Here is a 16,331-nt window from a genome sequence, read left to right as displayed (position 1 = left end):
GGGTTAGGGCTAAGTTAGAGTTTCAAGCTGTCGCCTTTGAAGCTTGCACCCTTCTTGATCAGGTCTGTCAAAATTCAGCTTTAATTTGGTAGTCAGCAGGAGGCTGATACCGTCGTTTGTGCATAAAGTCATTTGCATGGGTGCTTGCAATAGTGTGGCTGGAGCTTTTATTTATACAATGATGAAATATTTTTGGGTTTGCACTGTGATAGGCAATATCAGTACTGATGCCTATGAAACTTTTTCAGACAATCCATTGGAAGCTGGATTGAATCCCTACTACAAAATCATGGGTTTAAAAAAAAGAAATCTGTTTTACCAATGCTGATCAGTGTAATGCCTCAACTTTCCCAAGGGAGCATAAGCAGTATCTCATTGAGACTCTGTGTGTCTATTCTATTCATTCATTAATACAGAGATAAATTCACCCTCAGGAGACTGCCACTATTATTTTGCATAGTTCAGTCATGCCACAGAACCTCATTCAGGACTGGGACTCCTCCAGAGGATGGCTTTCAGTGTTCAGTTTGTATTTTAGTAAGTGCTTATTAAAGCAATGGTGTACTTTGGAAAATGCTAGAGGGGTAGGCAAATATCTTTGTGTAAGTGGTGATAAAATCAAAATAAATTGCTAGAACTGAATAGCTGAACTTTGATGAATATAGATCTATTACTGAGAAAGTGTTCTGTATTAGTCAAAAGCACAATTTTTAAATAAATAACAAACAAAACAGGGTTGTAACTTTCCAGGTGAAGTGGCATCTGTAAAATTTGAGAGCAGTGGCAGTGTGAAGCCTGATAATCATATTAACTGAAGGATCAAAAAGACAATTATAGAGGTTATAGGCAGAGGAACAGGGAAAGTAATAGAGGTCACAGGCAAAGGGAAGACCAGATAATATAGACACAAGATAAACTTACTTTGCTGGTACTACTGGAGCTGCCACAGTATTTCTGAGCTTAGGGTGACCTTGGTATTTCTTGCAAAAGCAAATTGTATTCTGTTGTCTTTCACAATGACAGATATTTTTGTCATATCTATTTCCAAAGGAAAAGGGTCAATCTCATAAGACTTGGAGATGCAGGAGGCTGATACCGTCAAGCCAAAATGAAAGCAGCAGAATGGAACTGGCTTGCCAGGGCTCTGATCAGGAGGATGTCTCATCACAGAGACAAAAATCCCCATTGTATTGGTATGTGCTGAATTTGCAAAGCATCCCTGTGATAGCTCTGGCAGCCTGGGGCTTGGGGAAGGCTCTGCCCACTTGCGTAGCCTCTGGTGGGGAGAAGTCTGTCATCCATCCTCTTCCCCTTGAGGGCTGTAGCCCTGTGTCCATGCAGTCCAGCTCTCCCAGAAGAGCTGACACCAAGCACGAGGTCTTGCTGGTGTAGGGATGCTCGGGATCAAGAGGAGCTTTGCTCTGGATTCTTTCTCCTATCCCTGTAAGCAATGGATGCATGCATGCTATTGCAGAGTTCTCTCTTTTGTTTTTTGTTTGAGTTTTTTTTTGTAGGGCTGCAGACTGCGTAACCACACCAAGCCACATGAAGCAGAAGTGTTTTTTTGGAGGAGTGCCTATGGTTGCAGAGATGGAGAAGTCTCAAATTAGATGTTGGGCCAGACACTAAAACGCTGTCTACTATCTGTCTATCTAGTCTTATTAGTCAGGCACAATGATGTGTTATTAAGCTACAAAGAGGTGTTTGATATGGTAACACAGTTGCACAGCCCCTGGTAAACCAGACCAAGATTGTTGGCAGGGCTCAAATCCTTCTGCTGGCATTTTACTGTACTTTCTCAATATGTATCAAGAGAGGGATTTTACACTCTCTGAGCTTCATAACTACGCATCTGACTGATGAGATTTATGAACCAAAGAGATCACACTGAGTAAGCTCCTAGGCCAGTGTACTTGTTAATATTACAGGACAATTTGTTTAAAAAAAAAATAATCAATTTGAAAGTTCCATGTTTTCAATATAAGACAGAGAAGATAATAATTTCTTAAATCAGTTGAAAATTAACTTGAAAGTTCTTGAGCATTGTCTGAAGGGAAGAATAATGAATATTACCAAATGATGTATTCAGAACATTATTCCTTAGCTATTGAAACAAACTGCCTTTTTTTCCCTAACAATTTTGAAGCTATATGTGTATTAGTCTGTATGCAGTATCACATTATTGTAGCTATGGTTAAACTTAATAAGACTCAAATTAACATTTTTAGGAAGGAAGAATATTCCATCAAATTTTAAGGAAGAAGAAAGTAAGGTTGAAAGCATAACTCCCCGAATTTGATCTTATTTTGACTACAATATTTTTCTATTTGTGTAGTACTTACAATTTTTTAAGCAGTAAATAGGAATGTGAATATGGAGAAGTAATTTTTTGTCCCTGGCTATTACGAATAAAATAGACCTGTTTTTTTGTTCAACTTGCAATGGATCTTGCATTCTTTATAATAAATATTTTTCCTTGAGGGCAATAGCAACTGCAATAGCAACCATGATATAAGAGCACATTGCAGAGTTGACTACTTCTTTGATTTTGTTTGGGAATTATTTATTTCTGTACAAATTCTTGGGTTTCTACAAGATCGATTAGAAGGACCTTCTGCCACTGGGGGGGAAAAGCAGCAGAAACAGTCAAAATTGTGCTGAGACATACTTTGTATTGCTCTGTGTAGTGGGTGCTTACAGCATCTGTATGAGGTTTAGAGTGCTTCATGTCACTGCTGTGGCACTGATGCATGCTTCATAATGACCACTACCATTAGTGGCAACCACATACTTGTTGCGTGTCAGAGCCCAAAAGGCTGCTCAGCTGGTGAGCCTTGGGCAGTTGTGTATTTTCTTGCTAAATGTAATGGAACCTAAACAAGTTAATGCAAGTAATCCCTCAAAGAGATTAAAACAATCCTATAAGTGTATTATCTCTGCAGGAAGGTTTCCTGTCCTGTGTAGCCAGTCTTGCTTTTAGGCCCCCATTTATAAAATTAGCTGTACACTAATTTAATGTAGTGGTGAGGCACAAAAAGGAAAAAAAAAAAAAGAAAGGAAGAAAACTAGTGGGCAAAGACAGAAAAAAATTTGATTTAAAACACAAATTTATTGGTTTTTAACAGTAAGTGTTGGAGCTGACTTGCTTCTTAAGGGAAGTTGTTGGCTGTCTGTCACTTGATGTTTCAACAAAATGGAAAACCTTCCTGGAACTGAGGTTTCAGAAGGATATCACCTATGAGGATAAATAGAGGAGAAACTGGATTACGTTTTCTGCCAAATTATGTAGAAGGTCAAGCTAGATCACTTAAGGACCTTTTCTGATTGTAAAATCCCTGAATTTATGTCCAGAGAGTGAATTCCGCTGAAGCTTTCTCCTCTAGGAGGCTTGGGAAGCAGAATGTAATTAAGTCTTATAGAAAGAGATCATATATCTGAGGTTGAAAAAATTAAAAAGAATGCAGTTGTCCAGTGTGGGGAATCAAGGATTTAAAAAATAAGCCTAGGTAGTTTAGGCCGCTTGTCCCCATTATTTGGGAGCAAGAGATCACTACCCTCTGGAAGTGTCTAACTGTCAGCATGCTATGGGCAACTTCTTCACTGCTGTGACGTCCTTCAAAGCAGTCATCAGCAGGCAGAGCTGCCTGTCCGCACTCAGATCCCTCCTCTAGTGAAACCTAAATACCTGCAGTGAAACCTAAATACAAGGACAAAAAGAATTAAATGAGTGATGTGCTAGAATCATGATTCTTTTCTTTATTCATCTTCTAGTTTAATTCTGTGTTAGACTTTGCATTATTTTGCAAGAGACCAGTGTCAGTTAGTACTGTCATCTGGCATGTTCTTTTCTCAAATTGACACAACATTGGCAATAGACCCCTATAATTTCCCTGACGTTAGAAGATTTATTAAACTGAACATCACTGCGACATAAATCTCCTCACCCAGATATTTCTAATGCTAAGGCATCTGAAGATAAGGATTTAGCATTTATTGGGGCTAGATGCTGCTCCAAAGCCTTTTCAGTTGCTATCAAACCTAAGAATAGGTCATGATCTATGCGTAGTATTTATCTTTCTGTTTACTGAACACAGATATGATTAGTAGTACATTTTGTCTAATAATTAAAAATGTTCCCATCCCTCCCAACAGGCCTACAAACATCATTAGGAGACAGATGTGTTATTCTGCATTTACTGTAACATTATGTGCGTTCCATCCATTCCAGACGTAGCCTTTTCTGTAATGGTTTTGATTTTTCCAAGTGATTTTCTACACTCTAAAATTTCTGTTTTGTATTAATTATCATCAGTTTCTCTCTTTTCCTTGCTTTTTATGTATTCCTTTTCAGTGTTCAATGCTTGCCTTTACCTAGACAAGGTACCACAAAGAGATTTTAAACATGTTTTATTATCTTGAATTTGGATGGCTTTTATGTTTTTCTATACAAAAATTTATTTAGTGGTTTATTTTGTGAAACATATGACATTTCTGCCCTTTGAATCATTTTTTTTTCTACTCCCATCCTTGCTCAATTAGCTACATGTTAGCTGTAACTGTCTTCTCTTTGTGTGTACTGAATGTAACCAGGCCATGATTACGGGACCCTAGGCAACCAGTGGCTTCTGCACTAATGATTAGTTAATCTTCATCCCTCATAATGAAGTAAAAAGCTAAAGACATATCCTGTTTCAATGCAGTTTTTACTCCTCCTTCTTTCTCTCCTCCTTCTTTCTCTCCTCCTTCTTTCTCTCCTCCTTCTTTCTCTCCTCCTTCTTTCTCTCCTCCTTCTTTCTCTCCTCCTTNTCCTTCTTTCTCTCCTCCTTCTTTCTCTCCTCCTTCTTTCTCTCCTCCTTCTTTCTCTCCTCCTTCTTTCTCTCCTCCTTCTTTCTCTCCTCCTTTCTTTTTGAATGAAGCTCTAACTCACCTTGCAACTATTGTCACAAGTTTCCAGCAAGTGGTACCTTCAAACAAGATGTCTAGGATAAAAAAACACAAATTCCATGAAATCAGGAACTACTTCTGCATTTTGTACTTTTCCAGAACTTACTGCGAAGGATTGTCCTTTAGGTTTGTTGGTTGTGCCACAATTAGTACTTCCACTGGTTTTGGGGCCATCTGAAAGAAAAAACAGCAGAAAAACTATATCCACATGGCTAGAATTTGTCTTCAACAGATTGGTTGGAGATCAGTGCATGTTACTGGAAGTAATGAAAGGGCTACAGAGCTGGCAGTGTTCCTCTTCCTCCTGTGAAACTGAAGGATTGAAAACACCAAAGGTGAGGAGGTGGAAAAAGAAAAGAGAATAGAAGGTTGAAAATAGTGTAGATGGAGAGAATAGAAATCTAGGATTGGTGGAAAAAGTCAGAAGATGAAGGTAAGGAGAAGCAGTCTGTAGAAAATAATTCAGGAAGAAGTTACAAAAGTGTCATGATAGTTGTTTCAGGCACAGTGCAGGAGAGGAAGATAAGGTGAAAGGAATAGCAGAGAAGAATGAATGCAGGTGTGTCACTTGCCTGGTGCTATCCTGCATTAGGCGCTCCCTTTTCAGGAGCAGAAGTAATAGCACAGTGCATTGCAGCAGAACATAGAAGGAGAGCAGCACCCATTGCACAGCTGGGGCTGCACAACGGCTACAGGTCCTTCAGGGGGGCAAAGGAAACTGCCCATGGGCAGGGATGGCTGGAGTGACAGCGGGCAGGAGGGATGAAGAGGAGGGCAGTGAGGAGCTAGGGGAAGCTTCTGTGGGTCATGGAGATAGAAGTTTGGCCCTGAGAGGAGAATTACAAAATGTTTTGGAGAACGAGGCTTTGAGGCTGACGGTGTTGGGTAGGAAGGAACGGTTTGAATGAAAGCCCCAACTCAGGAAAATGGGAAGGGGGAGAAGGAGCTGGAAGAGGGACTGTTAAGTTGCTAGTAGAGTGAGCTGAAGGCAAAAGGAAGGGATGTAGATGAGCAAGGGCTGCAGAAGGTGTCAACAGGACGCCCAAGGATAAATACAGTTTTGCCTCACCGTGCCCTTCCCATCCTGTTTTTCTCTCATCGAAAAAAACCTATCTCGGCATCATCCTCTGTTTTCTAACTTTGAACAAAGCTAGCCCTACCGTGGTGGGTGCGTGTAGCTCCTAAGTATCAATTCCTGCTCACTTCCTCAAGTTCTTAAGAAGAAAGAAAAAAGAAAAAAAAGCGTGAGCTGTGCTTGAAGCATCTTTGAAGCCCGGTCAGCCCGCTCCGACCGGGCTGGGGGACGGGGGCGGCCCGCGGCGCGCACCCAGCCCGGGCGGACACACGCTCCCGCGTGCAGACAAAGGGCGGGGGCACCCCCGGCCCCGACGTGCGGCTCCGTCCCGGAGCCGGGGGGGAAGGGAGGGGGGGGGGGGGGGGAAGAAGGCGGGCCAGCGGGGGGGGGGGGGGGGGGGGGGGGGGGGGGGGGGACAGAAAGTTCGGCATCGACGGGGCGGGAGGTGGGGGCGCTGCCCCGCGCCTTTGTTCAGCAGGGAGAGGACCCGCGGCGGAGCCGAGCCGACCGCGCAGATGGGCACGCACCCGGCAGCGCGGCCCTGCGCCCGTGGGACGAGGGGGAGGAGGGAGGCAGAAGGTTCCCCTTGCAGCCTCCCCCACTCTTTCCCTCCCTCCAAGGTGAGTTGCCGCTCCGTTCCGCGCTTCTTTTGTCTCTCTGCGAGCGCGCCCCGCCCCGCCAAACTTTCGCCGGGGACCTCGGCGCCTCGACGGCCGCCGCACGCAGGGCCGGAGCCGGGCGGGGCAGGGCTGGGGGCGGCCGCGGGTTCCGGGCCGTGCCGGGGCTGGGGACGGCGTACCCGTGGGGGCGGCTGGGGGCAGGTGAGAGGGCGCGGGTCTTTACCCTTCGGTTTCTTCGGGACGGATGCTGTCGGCCCCTGCTTCGCGCTTTACGCAACAGGTAGGGATGCCGGGGGCCGGCCGCGGCACGGGGCTTTGGGGAGCTCCTTCGCTCCTTTCTCGGAAAATGTACGAAGGGGAGGGGGGAGGAGAAGCAACAGTCTTCCCAAATTCCCCTTCAGTTGTTTATTTATGTACTTCCCGTGTCCGTGTAAAAAGGGTTCGTTTCGCAACTCCGGAGCTTTTCTTTCTTTTCTCCTTTTCTCCTTTTTTTTTTTTTCTTTTCTTTTTTCTTTTCCCAAACTTATTTTCCTTTACGTCCCGCATTTGCCCGTCTCATTCTGCGCGCTTCGACTAGCCGATACCCAGAGGCTGTCCTCACTGACAGCCGGGGGAATCCAAACAAAGAGGTGCATCTACCGGAAATAATGATTTGAGAAATGTTTCTCTCCCTTTCCACCCCCCAACTCGCCTTGAATAATAGTAATTATTATTTTTTCCAGGAGGTTTAGCGTGAGGGAAGTTTTGCGCCAGAGCCGAGGAGAGATGGAGGAGGTGGAAAGTTGGGGGGCGACGGGGGCGAGGGTACGGCGGGACCCAGCTGGGGGGGGGGGGGGAGCGGGGACCTGCCGCCGCCGGCGGCTCTTTGTCTGCTCGGGCAACTTGAACAAAAGGAGAAACTCGGGTGAACTCCGCATCTCTCCCGGATTAGCTCATCTTCGGCAACTTTATCTGGAGAGATCGAGGCAACTTTCTCCCATCTCTCCTGCCTCTTCAAAGCGCTCGGCCCCGCTGTAGGCTCGTGAGGAAACTGGGGTTCGCGGTGTAAAGAAAGCAGAAGGTACGACTTGTCTTCGGTCTTATTGTTCTCGGCGCGCTCCCTCGCCCCCCCGCCGGCCGCGCTCCGGCTGCGGAGTGCGCGAGGGGGGCGGCTGCGGCCGGGGCCGCTCTTTGTACTGCGCGAAGCACATGCAGGTATGGGCTGGGGGAGAGCCCCGTCCTTCTGTGCCGGCGGCGCTACTGCGGGTGGGGGGCACTCGCCGGGGGGTGGGCCTCGCCCCCTCTGAGCACCGCGCCCGCTCGGAGCGTTGCTTTAGGGGTTTCATTGATTTCTTTTCGCGGGGAGGGGAGCGGGCTCCGAGAGCTCCGTGCGCTGGAGTGCACTTTTTAAGAGGTGGAACGGAACAAAGCTGAACACGGGAAAACCTTCTTGGGCGTGCAAGGAGTGCCGGGGCCGGGCCGAGAGCACGGGGGCGGCGGGGTCCCGCAGGGTGCCGGGAGTCCCTCGGGGTGCCGAGGATCTATTGCTGCGCGTCCTGCCCCCCAGCGCCCGGCAAGGTGCGCGGGGACCGCTTAGCGGGGAGGGACCGGAGGGAGGACAGAGGAGAGGGACAGAGAGAAGGGTCGTTCCGGCCCGTCTTCGATTGTCATCCCCTACGCAGCGATGTTTCATCCCTCTGAAAAAGTTGGGTCGCCTTGGGTTTCGTTCTGCTCCTGGTATTTGCACTTTCTATACGAAGCGTCACAACTTCTGAAAGCTTGCTCTTGTGCTCTTTGCGTTTTTCTAAATTCTCTAGTTTTCCTGCATGCTTTCTCTATAGTTAATTTAGTATCTTATTTCCCCTTCCATTTTTCTATGTTAACAACTGCTCCTTTTCCTCATTCTTCATCCCAGTCCTCTCCCTTCCCTGTACTGTTTTGTTTTACTTTGCTTTTGTTTTACTTCTTTCCCCGTTTTCCCTCTCCCTTCTTACAACCCTTCAGAATTTCTGACTTCTCTGCTTTTCCACCCTCTCTCTGTTGTCACACGTTGTCCTCCTGGTCTTTTCCACCTACTCTTCTATCTCCATGCTTATTTGCATTTCCCGTGAAAATCTTTTGCCCGAATCTTTCATTTCACACTTCCCCCATTGCATCCATGGATACACTAAGGTTTTCTCTTAGGTCAAATGAATAACAAAGCTTATTCTCCTTCTCTTTTCCAAAATTATTCCTCCATGATATGCCCCAAATGTATGTTACTCAGTTACACAGAACTTGTAACAGAAGTTCTTGTGCATTGACACATATTCACCTTCTGCTTCTCTGTTTTCTTTTCCTCTGTGCACATGCCCCCTTCACGCTCAAAGCTTCTTCTCATTCCTCTCCCTTGTCCTTGGTGTGGAACCTTGTTCTCTTCCCTCTCCCCCACTTCTCTTGGCAGACCCAGTGCTGTTTTTTGCATTGTTATTCCATCCTGCTCAGAGAACTCCAACTTTTCTTTCCTTTCCTTGCCAATCTAAGCACAAATGTGCTGTTGGTACTCCTGAAGGAATGACGCAGCAGGAGTGCCAGTGTAGTCAGGCATTGCTTTGATTACTTTGTCTTGTTCCTTGCAGGGTTGAGTTTCAGCAGCAGTGCTTGTGCTCCTGGAGCCAAGCGATGCTAGCGCTGCTGCTTGTGGGGGGGGACACAAAGTTGGGGCTGGAGTGGGAGGAAAGATCATTGCAGACAACATCATTAGCTCTCCCCTCCACCATCCTGATGCATTTCCTTTCAAAGGGTTGGTAAGCTTCATTTTTATTACTTGGGCCAGAAATATTAAAGCCTTTTTCTTAAAGCCTTGGAAGTACAAAACCACCAGCATCCATCTCAAACTGTCTGTTACACTCTGGTCTGGTGATGTTTATAAAGTGAAATGCCATCACTAGGCTTAGAGTATCTAAATCAGCGAAGAAGTACATGTTTGAAGTCATTCAGAAGTATGTAACTTTGCATTTCTGTTAGTCCTCAAGTGGTGTGGCAGAATTGCTGTGCCAAATTAACACTTTCTTACTCAAACAGGTGAAAACATGGCCGTCAGGAGAATGGAATCCTTCCAAAATGTTGATCTGTGCCAAGTGCCATACTGCATTATCCTTCCAGTGGTGGAATACAACTTGGGTCTCCTCAGGAGGTGACTGATGTGGAACAAGCTGTACCACGCAGCCATGGTGTGAAGACCTGATGTCTTCACTGTTTGGATACGTCTGTAAGTTAACGGACTACTGGGAGAAGATGAAGAGGCTTTTGCAGAAATCTGAGGATATTGTGGGAAATGTTGCTGCAAACCATTTGGATTATATTGCTGTCTGACATGGAGGTTCTGCAGATGACGTAAGGTATGCTTCTCCCTGACTGTTGCAAAAACACTTGTCTCATATATAAAAATACTAAGCACACTGTCTCAGTAAACTCACTTTTTAACTTAATTTTTACTGTCTTTCCCTTGGTGTTGAGGCCTACAACAGTTTTGAGAAATGCCTTACTAATCGTTTGGCAATGTGCATATCTGAGATGTCGAAAGAACAACTGAGCATAAAAATATTTATATTTTTAGAGTTAGCCGATGTTTTTAGGGTAATTACTTCATTGGATCTAAGGAGCGCTTAGCATCTCTAGAGAAAATTGGACTAATTGACTTTCCTTAAAAATAAGTTAAAAACAGTTTAAATAAAGCATTTCCACAGCTGCCGTCTTCCAAATAACCAACTTTGTTTAAAGGAGTGTTACTATATTGAGTTGAACTCAAGTCTGCAACACTCTTTTAACCTCTCTTCTTCCAAATAGTGACAAAATGCTTTGTGGACAGTTTGTGTGAGAAGTCTTTAGCTTGGGATTTCCAGGAATGCTTTTGTTTTGTGTGTTTTTAAAGTATGATTTAAATGCCTTTTCAGACTGTGTTTGCATCGTGAATGTCCTAGTGCAGTGAAGGTCTCTTGGGTGCAGACGTGATGATATGGGATAACCAGGGTACAAAAGAAAAACGAAAGCTAGTGGAGACAACAAGCTGACAGAGAGTTGTTCACAAATAACACATTATTTAAGAGCCTAGATATTAATGTTAATCCAACAATGAGGAAATTATTGCTCCTCTTAGTGAACTATTGAAATCACAAAGTGAATTCTAAAACTATTTAAAAACTGATCATCATTTTGCACCTGCTCTGTGTACTCTTTAGTTATAGCTGAAAATGAATGGTATGGAAATAGTTGCTTTTGTTGTATATTTCTGCTCATCACATTGGTTCAGGTCTAGCCCATATGTAGGGCAGACAAATATTTGTAATCTTAAGAAAAGTGCTGAGCTGGCTGACCTACTTTGGAGCAAAATAGGAATCTGAACAAATAATCACTTGTTATCCTTTCCAATTGTAAACAGAGATGCAAAAGGCAATAAATGCAAGTACTAATTTCCTGGTTCTGACTTGTTAAATAAAGACCTAATCTTAATTTTCTTGATTGTTGAGGGCAAGATTTCTGTTACTTTCTGAATACTATTTACATACATTTAGATTTTTATTCTTAATATTGTTCTGCATCAGTACTGCTTTTGAACTTTGTATGACTTAAGTTAGCTGTATGAGGGTCTTTAATTTGAAGTCTCAGGAAAGGAATGTCCCACGCTGTTTGTGGAACGAGGAAGAAAAGAATAATAAATGGATTGTAGTGGATAAGAGTATTTGGAGCTGCTATCTAGCATCTCATTGCAATTTTCTATTTAAAGGAAATCAAAACTGCAATCTATTTTTTTTTCTTTCTGTGCAGATTCTCTTCTTACTCAGTTTCTTCTTAGGCATTTTCATGTCTTTCTGAAAGCTAATCTGCATGGTGGTTATTCTTCATAACAGGAAAGGTGAAAGCCATTCATTTTCATCAATGCTGAAAACAAAATTTTTACATAGAGTAAATAGGGTCAACTTTTTATCTTGGCTTATTTTGAGAGTTGAAATAGATTGAATGCCATAGAATTCAGGATCTGTTATACAAATTATTAGATACGTTAGTGTTTGTTTATACATAGACTATTCTGACAATGATTACTAAAGTGACAGAACTGTTAAGATATAAAGAGGAAGAAAAAAATTTGCTGTCAAATTACTTTGAGCTGCTTCTAATAAAACAAAGAGAAGTATTCTCATATTATGAGATATCAGAGGAGAGAAGGAAGGAAAGGTCAGCTGGGAAGCATCTCCATGATAGCTCCCAGCAGGGTAGGTATGCTGTGTTGGTGAGAGGCAAGGCCCTTGAAATATGTCGGTCACTCTGAAAGTAATTCCTCCTATTTATTTCCGTGGAAACTACAACAGATACAACAAGCACAATAACACTATTTAATAGAGCAAATTCTCATCTGCAAAAGACAGTTTTTCAACATAGTCACCACCATTAGCTCTGCATTTTCACCAGCCTGCACGTCTCACTCATAACAATCTGCACCAGTGGAGGTGACCCACTGTTGCTGTCACCACTGCTGAAGTGCACCACCCACCACCTCACTATGCTCACATCTGCTGTTTGGTCTCCATTGATGTTCAGCAAGCATCTATGAATGTCAGTGGGTCATTTTTTTCCTCACGGAGGAATTCAGTGACGCACCTTTGCTTCATACACTCTTCCATGTCAGATGCTATTCTGTCTGACTGCCCCTCTGCTGCCCTCTGTCACATAGCAACAAAATGTAATGGAATATTGGTGGGAAGGTTCAGCCTCTACTGCCATACCACCACCATCTGCCTCTGACATTGTGGACCAACATAATAAAATAGGAGACCTTACTTTTGGGGCAATCTTTATACTTTTTGTGACTCCAGGCAAGCCACTACAGAAAGGTCCCTGACCCTTTCTCCTGGGAGTGGTCCCAGCAAAAGGGGTGTGACAGGAGTGGACTTGCCTTGGTGAGGTGTGGAGGATTAGTGCTGTGGGGAGGGAGTATCACCCTAGGAGGGGCGATAGGGAGAACCTGCCCTAAAATGTGTAGGAATCAGTCCCACTGCCTCCAGAGGAAGCTGGCTGTAAGGAGCTGATGCTTGGGAGGAGGTCTTCAGGTCTTCAGTGGGTTGTAACACTAGCTCTGTAGGAGGGTGTGAAGCCTTCCTCACACCCTGGTTTGTTCTAGTGGTTTGTGGTTGCAATTGGTCCACTGCTTGCTTTGCTTGTGGCTGTCCAAGAAGGAAGTCTCTGCAGGCATCCTGGGCTTGAGGCTGAGCTCTGAACTCCTATTAACAAGCCTCCCTTGAGGTAGTTACCCTGTTAGCAGAACTTTCACTAACCAAAGTAAACTGAACTCAGACTTTCAGAGGCATGGTTCCTCCTTTTGGCTGTGCTCTCTGTTAAGGAAGTCCGTGTACTTTGTCATGTGTGAAAGTGCCTTGCTCCACATGAAGGGGTGATCATGGAGATGTCCGAGGCCAACAGAGCACCCACAGGGAAGAGATTTAACATGCTGCAAGAAGTGTTTCTGCAGTGTGTCATGGGTGGGTGAGCTGCAGTGCTGGAGCTGTGAGGAGTGGGCAGTGGAGAAAAGGGTGGGCTCAGTGACATCTGTATTTTTAGGTAGCTGATGGAGGAGATGTTGGAGAATCTGTAGGAAAATAGAAAGGAAAGTTCTGTAGGGACTTTTCCTCAGGTTTTTGATTGTTCTTTCCCTTCAGCTGAAGTATGAGCTCCAGAACTCCCAGGTGAAGTAAAAATTCCCGGAAGCAATAGACCCATGTATGTCCCACTGGTTTCTGTGATGAAACAGAGACAAGGATAGCTTCCTGAGAGCCTCTGCCTTTCTCATCTCCATGGGAAAGCCCAGGTCCTGGCAGTGCAGGGTGTAGGCACTTTCTTTTCCAGCAGCTCTGCCAGAGAGTCCTCCTTGGCTCGTGGAGATCCTCCGTAAAATTTTGGGAGGCAGAATTTGGTTGTTTCTCCCTGAAAGGGGGAAAGATCTGAGCATTAATGTGTGACTGGGAGGAGATGGACAATGGGAAGCACTGACTGCTGTCCTCAAGGTGAAGGCGAGGTGGGAGCAAGGGGATGCGGCCACTCCATGTGCAAATGTTAGGAACAGCCTCGCAGTTCCCAGGGATGCAGCTGATCAGTAGCTTTGGCTCCAAAGATAATGGTATTGGTAACATTGTGGGTTATTCTTTGCCTGTCTTGTTTTTCCTTTATTTAGCCCGGTGCTGGAGGAATCTCACGAGGTATATCATTGAGCTTGGTGTTTTCTCTTTCTCTGCTTTCACTTGCTTTTCACTTTATGGAATAACTTGAGGTATAACAAAACCAAAATCAGTATTGGAGTAGGTTTGTTTTTTCTTTGTGTGAGCAAATTCCAGAAAAGAGGAAAGATTGTTGGCCAAGGGGAAGGAGAGTTGCTGCTTGTTATGGTTCAAAAACACTGCATGCAAACTTCTAATGAAAGGGAAGCTTCCACATCTTCTGAGGTACTTTACATAAAGTGCTATTACCTGTGTCAGGACAGAGGCATATGTTTTCTGGAATACAGTTTCCTTTCTCTTGATTCTGTTTATGTGGCAGGAAGCTTTCTGACTTGCTAGCAGATTCTAATTTGATTCTTTTTTTTTTGCTTGCATTGTCATAACATGAAACTTGTCACAAACTATTTATGAAGTCTGAGGTAGTGTGCTATTGCACTTGATACCTTGACCTTTTTGTGATTAAAATGCATAGACATGGCTGGGTTAGGTAGAGGGAGATGGGTAAGCTAGGGGAATTAAGAATATTTTAACACAAGATTAAATGTGATCTTTGTGGGAGGACAGGGATAGTACACCCTCTGAAAGGTTATAAGGCATCTACAAGTGCAGAGTCTGTATTCGTATCTATGAATGTCCTACATCAGTGAGAAAATACTGTGATTCTGTACAAAGAAGAAAGAAGAAGAAAATGCTCATACCTAACCTAAATGTGCCTGCTCCTGCTAAAAATAGCAAAATGCTTACATTTTCTATATATTTTATTAATACTTAAATACTAAAATAAGCTATTCTTCCCTTTAGGTACAATATTGCTGTATTGTGAATTATATTGCATTTTGATATATTGTAAGTGTGCCGGTATTGATTTTTTTCCATTTTTTTTTCCCCTTAAACATTGTTCCTAAAACATTTTGTCCATGAAAAGTGCTGCATTAAGTCCTGCACAGGAACATGAGTGTAGTGTGGTTCTGAACACTTCTTCTGTTGCTTCTTCTGTAAAGTAGAGCCATCCTTTTTTTGTGGGAATCTTTATCAGCATGGCAGGTGGATGGGTTGGTGGTGTAGTGGTGAAGGCACGCGGTAGGCATAAAATGTAGTAAGTGGGCAATATGAATAGGTATTCTGGGTGGATGAAGATGTGGTTTGATTTAATTGTGAGCTAGCAATGTCAAGTGAGGAAAGGAAGTGGTGAAGAATCTTGAATGCAAGGGCTGGTAGCTGGTGATTGATGTGGTAGAGAGGAGAGAGGTGGATATGGTGGAAATGGATTAGAAGCTATTGTCATAATTTATGTGCCTGAAGGCTTGTGCCATCAGAGTATTTCTAATGGGAAAATGTAGTGAAATCTTTAAATGTCTGTAACACAGGTTATAAATATCGCAGGGATCAGCAGTATCGGCATCTTTATGGTGAATGATAAAATTGTTTCTGCTTAATGCTGCACAGTGAATTGAAGTTAACTTTAGCATCGCATGTTTTGAATTACATTTGCTTCAAAAACAACTCTTGTCTTCATTTGAGGATATGAGTTAGCCTCTGCTGCCTGGTTTTGCAATATTGCTTAAGGCAAGGATTCATTTAGGTAAGCGGTTCAGGGATTGCATATGCAGTTTAGAGATTATCTCAGAGCTGAGATTTTGTGTGGCTGCTTATTTAGCTACCTTTCAGAATTTGCAGACTGGCTTTCAGTTGGCATTTCTGTATTACTCTGTGCATATACTCTGAAAATAACAAAAGTTGTGATGCCTCCAGAATATCTAAGAAGATACCTATACTATGCAGCAAGCACTGAGGTATGTGCAAACTGCTACTCTTGCTGTGCAGAGCACAACACCAATCTGTGCACTAAAATAGGTCCAGAATAAATTTAGCTATATCATGGGACTGCTGGATGTGATGCATTAAGTGCTGCATCTCAGCTGAGCTTGCATATTTGTGACTTCACTTGTGCTGGTGATGAGAGTGACCTGACCTGACGTAGCTGCCTGGGTACCACAGTGGGATAGGAGTATGGGCTTGGTTGCCCTTTCTAGAGTTGCTGCTGTTTTACATCTTCTGGCTGCAACAGTTAGAAACTGCAAGGATGTTCAAAGAAACAGTCTTGGCAAAGATCAGAATTTGCAAGATGATGGATGTGCTTTCTTTGTCTGAGATTTGAGTTTATCATATTCACAAAGTTCTGTGATGCAATATAGGTGGCAACTCTATTCATTCGAGCTCTCTGACCTGTGGAGCTTGTTTAAGAATTGGTTCTTAGTGAAAAACAGACACTGGAGGTGTGGTTCACAATTGTATGTTTTCACTGCATTGCTTTTTTATGTTTAAATTTATTTAATTTAATCATTACACTTGCAAAAGAAGCATTGAAAAATATTACTAAAATCAAAAGTTTTTTCTTTATCACACAGATATCTTTCAGCTTCAGGACTTGTAAACATCGTTTTCATAGTCTCTTAATCTATGCAT

At 43.6% G+C, this 16,331-nt stretch overlaps 1 long non-coding RNA gene across 1 annotated transcript in view; it reads left to right on the top strand.

Annotated features, from left to right (window-relative positions):
• LOC110394037 overlaps nt 7,498-16,331 on the top strand; it is a 253,077-nt gene continuing 244,243 nt past the window's right edge. The window contains exons 1-2 of the long non-coding RNA XR_002435343.1: nt 7,498-7,699; nt 9,682-9,998. This is a non-coding gene — a long non-coding RNA (uncharacterized LOC110394037). The remainder of the gene's footprint in view (nt 7,700-9,681; nt 9,999-16,331) is intronic.

Source organism: Numida meleagris, chromosome 2 (assembly GCF_002078875.1).
Source record: "Numida meleagris isolate 19003 breed g44 Domestic line chromosome 2, NumMel1.0, whole genome shotgun sequence".
NCBI lineage: Eukaryota > Metazoa > Chordata > Aves > Galliformes > Numididae > Numida > Numida meleagris.
Note: the sequence above shows the minus strand (reverse complement) of the source record. Positions and strands in the feature narration are given on the sequence as shown.